This window comes from Tursiops truncatus, chromosome 10 (genome assembly GCF_011762595.2).
Source record: "Tursiops truncatus isolate mTurTru1 chromosome 10, mTurTru1.mat.Y, whole genome shotgun sequence".
NCBI classification, from domain to species: domain Eukaryota; kingdom Metazoa; phylum Chordata; class Mammalia; order Artiodactyla; family Delphinidae; genus Tursiops; species Tursiops truncatus.
This window is the reverse complement of record NC_047043.1, coordinates 51,352,257-51,364,654: the sequence shown is the minus strand read 5'-3', so window position 1 is coordinate 51,364,654 and position 12,398 is coordinate 51,352,257.

Here is a 12,398-nt window from a genome sequence, read left to right as displayed (position 1 = left end):
TTCTTTCACCCCAGAAGGTTCTCTAGTGCAGAAGATCTTCATTTCCACCCTACTTCAGGGAACCGCGCATCTGTTTTCCATCACTGTCATTTTGCCGTTTGTCAGGATTTCATGGAACTGGGATCACAATATGAAGTCTTCCGCGTCTGACTCCTTTCCCTCAGCATAATGTGTTTGAGGTTTGCCCATGTTGTAGCGTGATCAGAAATTTCTTCCTTTTTTCTGCTGAGGAGCATTCCACGTATGGACATCCATTTGTCGGTTATGGGCATTTGGATTGTTTCCAGTTCGGGGCTCTCATGAATAATGCTGACCTGAGCTTCCATGCACAGCTCTTCGTGTGGTCAACTGTTTTCCTTTCCCTTGGGTAGGCACCTAGGGGTAGAATTGTTTAGTCACATGATAAATGTATGTCCAACTTTTTAAGAAACTGCTAAACAATTTCAGAAGATCTCGTCTGAGGCAAGGAAGGGATGAAGAAGGGACAGAGTCCCCCTGGGTGGAGCGCTGTGGCACTGGAGTTTGTGCCCTCTGTCTCTTTATCCTGCTCTGTGTCAGGCTACTCAGTGTCTCTCTCTTTTTGTCTTTCAGTCAGTCCATTGTTATTTCTCAGCAAATCCAGTTTATTCAGAATGAAATTGTTTCGTGTTCATCCGGGTTTGGGTTTTTTTCATTGTTTCCCCAACAAGCGATAGGTCTTCTGTCAGATGACACACATAGGAAATGATCTTGTGTGGTCTTTGTTTCTTGCCTTATGAGCATAAAAGTCATTTCCTGAAATCACTTTTTCAGTCAATGCTCTGAGGGAGTCTGTCTGGTCTGTGGCAGAAGAGACGGCTCGGGTGGCCTAGTAGCTCGTGGGCTGTGAGGAAAGTCCAGTCGGTGTCCAGATACAGGCTGAGGCAGTTCTGGGTTAAGCCCAGCCTCTGCTCTTGGTCTGACTGAGCACGTTCCCAGGAGGGAACCTCCCAGGTTGTCCCCTGCCCTTCAGCCTTCGGGTCCTGAGTTTTGCTGACTAGACACCCTGCAGCCCTCTGTTGTCTATAAAAGCCCAGGGAAGATTCTCAACTGATTCCTCAGCAGACAGCTGCTCTGTACCCCCAGGGGTTTTCCACATGTGAGGAGCCGCCCAGAAGCCCAGGCCTCTGAGCCCTCAGGCCGGCAGCACTGTCCCACCCCACCCCTGCCCCAGTGAAACAGGACAGGCTGGGGGCAGAAACGCAGGTGCGTGCGCCCGCGCCATCACTCACCATCGACGTGGTCTCAAGGAAGTGATTCGCTTATTAAGCCCCCATTTCCTCACCTCCTATGTGGGGTCCCCACTTGTGGAGTTTTTACATCAAAGGCAATAATCATAAAAGCGCCTCATAGGGCACTTGCCATGGAGCAGGGGCTTCCTGAAGGCTAATTGCATTCTTTCCCACCACATTCCTCCACAGAAGCAGGTAACTGATCATCTGGAAACGTGAGGGATGGGCAGGGAAGAAAAGCCACCAGGAGACACCATCCTTTCCCTGGAGCTCCTTGTGTTCAGTTCAACAGCTTGGCTCTTCTGACCGGGCGCCGTGCTTGGCTGAAGGACGCAAAGCCAAGGAGACAGTCTAGTATCAAACATGGACCCAGACCAGGAAAGAGGGGGGAGGCTCCACAGAAAGGGTGAAGGCGCTTCATCCATCAGGACCCTCCAGCACTAGCCTGGCCTTGCTGGGAGCAGCCTGTGCCTACAGAAAACACTTGAAATCCAGCATGGACTTCAGAAACCTCAGTGTAGACCTCAGGGTCCTCCACTTCCTTAAGGCCTCTGTTCACCTGTTCTCAAAACTTAAGCAACTTTCTGGTGCCAACACCTTGAATTCCTAATCCAAAGGGCATTTCCCATCACTGCATGCCACACTGGTCGTGGTCTGTTGCTACACATCAAACTGCTTCAATACATTTGCATAAGTGGCATAAAAAACTATTTTGTGATGTACATGATTCCATGGATCAGGAATTGGGACAGGCACAGCAGGATGGCTTGTCTCTTCCATGACATCTGCGACCTCTGCTGGGTCCTGGAATCGTCTGGAGGTTCCTTCACTCCAGACGGCATTTGGGCTGGGATGTCTGAAGGCTGAGCTCAGCTAGGATTGTCAACCAAAGCTTCCATCCATGGCCTTCTCTATGCCTTCAGTAGCCAGGTTCCGAGAGGGCGTGTTCCAGGAAGGAATTCTAGAGCGTCCTTTTTGTGGATTTACGTCCATCCCACTAAAGTCTGAGAAGCCGGTGAGCATGAATTGAATCCCTTCACCCTTGGTCCGAGGTCCCATTGGCAAAGCACTGTGCTTGCTCCAGAGTGGGTATGTTTAGCCTGTGTTCATGAGTTGGATTCTTTTGTCTCTTTTGCAGATTACTGGCCTTTAGGGGTCCCACCAGGTATTACCGAAAGGGGAATTGTGACTCTGAACATAGACTAGAAATCCACTGTGTGACCCTCCACCGGCAAGAGTATATGGCAGGGTGAGGTGATGGGAGTGTATACTGCACTTAAAGTCTGGTTTCCTTCTTTGTTATCTTTGGATTTAGATTCCTGAGCAAGACGTGCACTCTGTCCAATTTACTTCACTTTGGCTTTAATTTTTACTAAGCAATGGGATTTTTATCTAGGTAATTGGGCCGTTCTGGATCATCTGTCCTCTTTTCCATGGCCTTTGAAGTCATGAAGTGTCCCAAAAAGTGTCAGGGAGGACTCCCCGGGGGTTCAGGTCGTGTCCCTTTTAGGGTGGGTGTGCCCTTCACCTTTAACTATGAGTGGAGTGTTTTCATTTATACAATAAATGTTCATTCAGTACTTACTCTGAACCCCATGCTACTGAGTAGGACGTATTTCTTGCCCCTCAAGGAGCACACAGATGTGTGAATGGACGATGCAGTGTTTGTGGGGAAGACAATTCGAAGGACAAGACAAGCGTGCTGTGAACATTCCGGATCTAGTCCTGGACCTGTTGCGGAGCTGGGATTGGTCAGGGTAAGCCTCCTGGAGTGGAGCCATGTGGAGAATAAGAGAAGGAGAAAGGAATAGAAATGAAGAGAACAGAAGGTACTTCAGGGGGGAAGCAGCAACTACAAAGATCCAACGTCTAGACAGACAATAGAGAATTCCAGAAATATTCAGACCCCAACCAATCTTAACAAGCACCCTTATTTCTCACTAGCTCCAATTCTAATTCTCGATAAACAACTCTCGTAACTGACGGTAACCTTGTGGGTTTTGCCTTTATCAGCCTCCCCCATTTTGTAGTCCGGCGGAACAAATTCAGGTGCTTCTTGAGTCTGTGTCTCCCAGGCTACAGTCCTAACAACCCCCAAATAAACACCTTTTTATTTCAGTCGGGTCTCAGTTTCTAAAAATTTTGGTTAAAGCTCTTGGTTCATGGTCCGGTGAATTCTTCTGTTGCAGGAGTCTGCAGTACAAGAACTTATTTTCCTCCTCAACTCTTGAAACTTAGATAATTTGTTTTCTTTCTTTCTTCTTTCTTTTCTTGATTGCTGTTATTATGGAAAATGGTAGGGGAGAATTTTTCTTTTCGACTCACACTTGAAGAAAACATGTCCCACCCAATCCCTCCATCTCCATCATGTCTCGTAAAATCTATCTTCACACTAAATGTGCTAAGAATCTCATCTGTCTCTTTGGGACAAATGCCCACCTCCAAAAAGAGCCTTTTGTTTTTCGTGCTAAGTATGGACATTGAGGCAATTATCTCACCCAAAGGTTTTTGAGATAATGGGCGATTTCCTGTTTTGTTGACACTTGCTGTTAATACTGTACTCTCCCATCACCTTAACTGCAATATGTGGTTATCATGGAGCTTCTGCAGAGTAGTCTTATGCTCATGAAGCAATAGCCAATGATAAAAACAATCACAGAAGAAGAGGAATTTCCATCATTTAATTAGGCAAAGGACACATAAGTAAATATCCTGGGCACTGTGTCAGAAATTCAGACTTGCGGATTAGGACCAGGCTGGCAAACATTCTGTGAGCCTTGGGGGCAGACAAGGAAATGGAAGAGCTAGGTTGCCCTGATAATTATTAGTGGAGGGACTGTTAATCCTTGCTCAGGTTACATCTCCTTCTGTGGGACTTAGCTCATAATATTGTTATTTGTTTACTGCTGACCCGAGAGCCTTCATGACAAGTACCATGTGACTTTCATTCTTGTATCCTTGGTACCCAGTACAGCACATCTAGCCCTCAATCAATGCTTCCTGGATGAAAAAATACTTCTGTGTCTACATTCACAGACTGGGAGCGGGTCCATGTGTTTTCAGTGTTCCTTTAGCCGTGTCTAAGACAGATGCTAGCTGAGGTGTCCTTCTCTTTAAAAAATTTAGATGAGATTTGTCTTTAAAACCTTCCCAAGATTTCTGTGAACCCCAGGAGAGCTTCCTTTCTCATGGTTTCCTCTGGCTACACATTGTGCTTCCACTGAATTAGTTCAATTCATGAACGAGCTCATCATCCCACACAGTCTTTTGCAGTATCTTGACTCAAATGTGGAACTGAGTCCCTTGAGTTTCACCAAAACCTCACCCACATTGGGCCTTTCATCTTTAGAACTTTACAGAAGTTTTAAGAGATGTGGGTGAGGGACAGTCCACAGAGCAACAGCATAAGCTTGATAGTACTGAATATCAGACACTCCAGTTTTTACAAGACATTCTACCATGCTCCATATTCCTTGGCCATCCTTGTTTATCTTCGCTTCTCTTCTCTGTCCACTCCCACCTCTGAGTTTCTAATAACTTAAAAATTACACATGTCCCATCTGTATTCCTGAAATGACACATTCTCACCTTTCTCCTTCAGGTCCAGTTTCTTAGGTAGGGCCCCTGAGAAGGCTTCCATGCACTAAGAGAGAGGAGTCAAAAGGAAAGCCAAGTCAGATGCCAGGGAGCATCCCTGGGAAGGGTTCTGGCATGGCCACCTCCCATGGCCAAGCCCTTGGAGTTGGAAACCACAAGAGAAGCCCCACCAAAGTTTTGAGATCTGAGCAAATGGGGCTTTGCAGGGAGGAAGCAAGATCCCTGAGCTCCCCATCATGGCTCAAGTGTGGAGGCAGCATGGCATGGGTGTCTGCACGTGGACCAAGGCCCCTTCAAGGGTTCCTATGAGCAAGACATGGAGTGGAGAGCAGAAGGATGGTCTCATGCCAGCCAGAGCAGCATGAAGTAGCAAAGCCTCCAGAAATCCCTGCTAAGTCTTCTGAGGCCACAGAGGAATAAAGGAGAAAATGGAGCATTTCCAGTGTTGCAAGAGGAATGCCAAAGGATCAGTGGATCAACTCAGGAGGTCAGTTCATGGGTTGATGGTTGAGGCCCAGACAGGATGAGGTGCATTTCAGCAGGTGCTGACAGCAACAGATGACAAAGGCGAGAGTCCCTTTCCCAAAATTGTTGACACTGAATGCCACTGAAGGAAGGGGGGTGGGTTAAATGCTGAATTGACTAAGATTAAGTCTCCGCCTTTTGGAGGAACTGGGGTCTCAAAACAGAAGTTAAGTTCAGTTCTAGATGGAAGTTTAGTGTTGACACCCACATACATCTCTCCTAACGCCTTTGGGTAGGATCAGCCCTATCTGGTGCCGGTAAATGTTTTAGAATCGTTTGTTCTTTGTTAGTAGGTGTTATTACTTCCTCAGAATGGATCAGCATATTTATTTAGAAGTATTTCCCCCTCTACTTTATTATATTGAGTTCATCTCAAGTGAGCTCGTTTGGATTGTTGATCTTGTTCATTGTTGTAGAATTATATTTCTTCCTTGGACTAAGGAGTGTTGGATTGCAGGCTCATTTTGAATGGGAGATTTCCTATTTGTTTATAAAGATTTGTTTCTCTCTCTCTCTCTGCTCCTCCATCCCTATATAGGAATTTTGAGGTTGCCTCTGTATTGGAGGCTGTTGGTACCCTACCCAGAAGCCTTTGCCCACTGCTGCACCCCTCCTTTACCTGCTGTGAGCGTTGGTTGTTGTTTTTTTTTGTTTTTTTTGTTTGTTTGTTTGCAGTATGCAGGCCTCTCACTGTTGTGGCCTCTCCCGTTGCGGAGCACAGGCTCTGGACGCGCAGGCTCAGCGGCCATGGCCCACGGGCCCAGCCGCTCCGCGGCACGTGGGATCCTCCCGGACCAGGGCACGAACCCGCGTCCCCTGCATCGGCAGGTGGACCCTCAACCACTGCGCCACCAGGGAAGCCCTGGTAGTTCTTTACCCCAGAGAACTACTCCTGGCTTAATTAGGAAGATGCCTCACTAACATGAGAATACAAAAGGCCATACTCTTTGCCTCAGAATGGGCTTAATTCTGTGAAACAATTCATGCCCCAGAGCCCCTGTGAAATCAAGCCAATGCAGCCAACTTGTAATGGTTAATTTTATGTGTCAACTTGGCTAAGCCACAGACATTTGGTTAAACATTATTCTGGGTGTGTCCCTGAGGGTTTCTGGATGAGATTAAATTTGAATAGAAATATAACTGATTTCTTTATATTGATCTTGTATCCTGTAATCTGCTGAACTCATTTATTAGCTCTAAGAGTGTTCCTTATGGATTCCTTAGAATTTTCCACATAAAAGATCATATTGTCTGCAGAGAGATGTAGTTTTACTTGTTCCTTTCCAATCTGAATCTGGATGCATTTTATTTCTTTTTCTTGCCTTTTTTATTTTTTCCTGACCAGAACCTCCACTATGATAGAAATGGCGAGAGCAGACATCCTTGTCTTGTTCCTGATCTTAAGGGGAAAGCATTCAGTCTTTCACCATCAAGTATGATGTGGTGAACATTCTTGAACGAGTCTTTTAAGGACTGAGGTCTTCATTTGTATTGAGTAAATACCTCGGACTAGAATTCCTGGATCACAGGGTACGTATACATTCAACTTTACAAAGAATTGTCAAGCTATTTTCCAAAGTGGCTTTTGTATCCAACCATCTTTTTTTTTTTTTTTTACAAAGAATAGGTTTGGGGTTTTTTGTTTGCTTTTTTGGCGGTACGCAGGCCTCTCACTGTTGTGGCCTCTCCCGTTGCGGAGCACAGGCTCCAGTCGCGCAGGCTCATCGGCCATGGCTCACGGGCCCAGCCGCTCCGCGGCATGAACCCGTGTCCCCTGCATTGGCAGGTAGACTGTCAACCACTGCACCACCAGGGAAGCCCTGTATCCAACCATCTTTTAAATTTTTCTTGTTACATGTTATGTATCATCTCAGTGAGTTTTGGAAAACAGGAAGGCCCCCAAACTGTGGGCTTCTTGTTGCACCTTAATTGGAAGTCTTCTCAGTGATAGACTCAACACATCTGCAACCCTCAAGAAGTTTCCAAGGGGGGACTTCCCTGGTGGCGCAGTGGTTAAGAATCCACCTGCCAATGCAGGGGACACGTGTTCGAGCCCTGGTCTGGGAAGATCCAACATGCCACGGAGCAACTAAGCGCATGTGCCACAACTATTGAGCCTGAGCTCTAGAGCCCATGAGCCACAACTACTGAAGCCCACGCGCCTAGAGCCCGTGCTCCACAACAAGAGAAGCCACCGCAATGAGAAGCCCACGTACCGCAGCAAAGAGTAGCCCCTGCTCGCCTCAACTAGAAGAAGGCTGCACGCAACAACGAAGACCCAACGCAGCCAAGAACAAATAAATAAATAAACTTAAAAAAAAAAGAGAGAAGTTTCCAAAGAACAGTTCTTTTATTTTCAACTTAAATCCATTCCCTCATAAGCTCACTCTTTGTCGACTGTACAAACCCTCTCAAACTCCTCCTTAGTCATTCCCCCAAGAGAAGCCCAGCTAGACCACAAAACCTGCCGCTTGAACCACCATTCACTTTATTTGCATGTGATGTTTTTGTGGCAATGTCATTACAATTAGGAGGAATCCCTCTAACCAAGGCAACCATGGAGAGGTGGTTGTACAGTCCAGTCTTGGTGCAGATCTTTTTCCTGCCTGGCAGGGCTCCAGTTATAGGCTTGGCTTATCTCCTGTGTGATCAAAAGAATGCAAACATTCTGCAGGCTCCCACATGCTATCTTCTAACCATCTCATACCGCAAACTCTGCTTCCCATCCCAGGACTGACAGCATCTTCTTCAAAGCACCACGCATCTCCATAGGCAGGTATATCAGGATGAGCAATCACCTGCTCACCTCACTTGTGAGCCCTGCTTTTTAGATTCTCTCTCTCTGCGGTTCGTTAGTCAGTTTTCCTTAATCACAAGGTCTTCCTCTTTTTATTTTTCTAAAATGGAGGATATTTATTGTTTTGGCAGAATATGAAAATAATGCATGTTTGTTTAAAGAAATAAAGAAGCCCTGAAATTATAAAGCATAATTCTTCCCTCTATAAAAATGGCTAACATCAATAATATCTCAATAAATCTGGAAACATTTTAAATGACTAATAGTTTGGGGTTGAAGTTTGAGGTTTATCTTTCCAGGTTTTTAAAATGCACTTAAGGGAATTCCCTGGTGGTCCAGTAGTTAGTGGTTAGGACTCAAAGCTATCCCTGCCGGGGCCCAGGTTCCATCCCGCAAGCCATGCAGCCAAAAACAACAACAAAAAAATAGAAGCACTTAATATACATCATGAACATTTCTGCATGGTAGTAAGTTTATAGCTGGACATGATTCTTTTTAATGGCATATTCCATAATATGGATATACATTAATTAATTTTTATTATTAAATGTTTTAACCATACAGAAGAGTACTAAGAATAATGTAATAAACATCCATTTGCCATTTAATCATCAGAAGAAAAGTTCAGTCATGTATACATATTTTCTCCAGTTTGTCATTTGTCTTCTGATTTTTCTTTTGGTGATGTTTCGTCATGCATATTTTTGTATTCACATAGATGAATTTATTACTCATTTCTTTTATGGCTTCTGAATTTTGAGAATGTTCTTGCCTGTGCCAAAATTCTGAAGAAATTCTCCCATGTTTCCATTTAGAACTTTGATTGCTCCAACTTTTACGTTTAATATTTTATCTATTTGTAATTTAACCATGTATGGTGTGAGGTATGAATCAAACTTCATTTTTTTCCCAGATGATGGTCCATTTTGGTCTACTCCTTAAATAAACAATTCATTGTGTCCCTCCTTTGATTTAAGATGCCATCTTTATTTTTTTAATTGAAGTATAGTTGATATTGTTAGTTTCAGGTGTACAGCAAAGTGATTCAGTTATATATATATAAGCATTCTTTTTTAGAAGACGTGGTATATATGTATTATATATATATAATGTGATATTACTCAGCCACAAAAAAGAATGAAATCTTGTCATTTGTGACAACATGGATGAAGCTAGAAGGCATTATGCTAAGTGAAATAAGTCAGACATAGAAGGACAAATACTGTATGTTATCACTTATATGTGGAATCTAAAAAACAAAATAAACGAACAAACGTAAAAAAAAACAGAAACAGTCATAGATACAGAGAGCAAACAGGTGGGTATCAGAAGGGAGGGGGTGGTGGATGAGTAACATAGGTGAGGGAGTTTAAGAGGTACATCTTTCTAGTTACAAAATAAATGAGTAACAGGTATGAAATGTACAGGGTGGGAAATATATCCAATAATTATGTAATATCTTTGGTGACATTTTATTTCATATCTATATGAGATGATGGATGTTCACTAAACTTACATGATGATCATTTCATGATGTATGTAAGTCAAATCATTATGCTGTACACCTTAAACTTATACAGTGCTATATGCCAATTACACGTCAATAAAACTGGAAGAGGAAAAAAAATAAAATTATGAAGAAAGTACAGAGAGTTCCTATATATTCCATTTCCCCTATTACTAATATCTTACCTTAGCATGATGCATTTGTTATACTTGATGAACCAATATTGATGCATTATTATCAACTAATGTCCACATTTTATTCAGATGACCTTAGTTTTTAGCTAATGTCCTTTTCTGTTCCACAACTAACTACATTTAATTGTCATGTCTCCTCAGGCTCCTCCTGGGACAGTTTCTCAGACTTTCCTTGTTTTTGCTGATGTTCACAGTTTTGAGAGGTACTGGTCAGATACTTTGTAGAATGTCCCTCTTTTCCAGTTTTTATAGCTCTAGTTTATTCCGCTTATAGCAAGGAGCTAGTATCTCCAGCACGATGGCGTGTAGCAGTGATGATAGCAGGGATTCTTGTCATCTTTTGCTTTTAGCCAAAATACCTCAGGAGTGCCCTGTTAAGCATTTTGAACTGAGATAAATATATTTGATCATGATAATAAAATATTATATTCCTATACTTCTGTCATATTCCTATCCTGGTTATAGTCAATATTATTTTTCTTAGTGTCTATCTTTGAATTGTTTTTTTTTCAATTGATTAGTTTATTGTTTGTTTTTATTTTGAGCTGTTTTGGGTTGAGCTTCTCATCGTTGTGGCTTCTCTTGTCGCGGAGCGCAGGCTTCAGTAGTTGTAGCACGTGGGCTCAGTATTTGTGGCTTGCGGGCTCTTGAGTACAGGCTCAGTAGTTGTGGCGCACGGGCTGAGTTACTCCGCGGCATGTGGGATCTTCCCGGACCAGGGCTTGAACCTGTGTCCCCTTCATTGGCCGGCGGATTCTTAACCACTGCGCCACCAGGAAAGCTCTATCTTTGAATTGTTAAATATGATTATATTTGTACTTGTGTGTGTCTGTGTGTGTGTTTGGGGCAGGGTGTCGGTAATTTTCCAGGAGGCAAGCTGTTTTCACAACTCAATGACTCTCTTCTACTGCCTCAGAGAGAGATTGCCTCCTGCAAATCTGAAATTTAACAAATCTGCCTCGTCTGCTCTTCTGAACCAAACTGGGACTCAGAGGGCTTCTGACTGAAGCCTTTCTCCTGGAGGTGTGCCCCTCCCTTTGGGAAGTGGATTCTTTCAGTGTTTTGTGAGGTCCGTCACTGCTGCACCCTCTCCCCACCCTTCTCTTCACCTTTCCCCACAATTTGCGCCTGACGTCGGCTGCTTTTAGCAGACCTTTCATATATTTTGGAGTCTGAAAAGTATCTCTCTCTCCAAGTTTGATTGAAAATGGAGTTCGTGGGTTTTTTCATTCTTTCTTCTTGCTGTTATTTTACAATTTCCCAGAGAAGATGAAAATGCAGACTTCTGCAGCTCTGTTCATACCAGAAGTCTTAATGAAGTCATTTTTGACCCAAGGACCACAGTTTCTGGAACTAGGAGGCAATTCAATCAACCTTTGAGCTCTGTCACACAAAGTTTTATTAGAAACATAATGGGGATTTTGGAGAGAGGACTGGTGACCTTTGTGTAGTGAAATAGAAACTTGAATTGCCAGCATAGAGTACTTAATTAAGAGATAAGGAAACTCACTCATTCACGAAAAAATAATTGAACAACTGCTCTGTGCTAGGCATTTTACTAAGCAGTGAGGTGATGATTATTGTTGGTAGGGTTTGTCTAATTCATTATTAGAATATTGTTTCCCCTGAACTCAGTTGCTTGGGGATAATAAAACCAACCTTATCTACTTTAAGAAGAGGCTGAAATGAGTTTCAATATGTGAAAACAGTTGGTGGAGTTCTGGTATACTGAAAGGGGAATTTGGAGCCATTATAAGCTTTTAAGGAGTGAAGTATTTTATTTTTATTGAAATTAGTTGGTTTACAATGTTGTCCTGGTTTCTGGTGTACAGCAAAGTGATTCAGTTATACATATATGTATCTATACTTGTTCTGATTCTTTTCCATTATAGGTTATTACAAGGTACTGAACATAGTTCCCTGTGCTACAGAGTAGGTCCTTGTTGGTTATCTATTTTATATATAGTAGTGTGTATATTTTGATCCCAAGCTCCTAATTTATCCCTTCCACCCTTCCTCTTTGGTAAACGTAAGTTTGTCTTCTATGTCTGTGAGTCTATTTCTGTTTTATAAATAAGTTCATTTGTATCATTTTTTTTAGATTCCACGTGTAAGTGATATCATATGATATTTGTCTTTCTCTGTCTGACCTACTTCACTTAATAAGATAATCTCTAGGTCCACCCATGTTGCTGCCGATGGCATTCTTTCTTTTTTTTTTTTTTTTGGTGGCTGATTAATATTCCATTGTACTTATGTACCACACCTTCTTTATCCATTCATCTGTTGATGGACACTTAGGTTGCTTCCATGTCTTGGCTATTGTAAATAGTGCTGCTGTGAACATTGGGCTGCATGTGTCTTTTTGAGTTAGAGTTTTCTCCAGATATATGCTCACGAGTGGGATTGCTGGATCATATGGTAGCTCTATTTTTAGTTTTTCAAAGAACCTCCATACTATTTTCCATAGTGGCTGCACCAATTTACATTCCCACCAACAGTGTAGGAGGGTTCCCTTTTCTCCACGA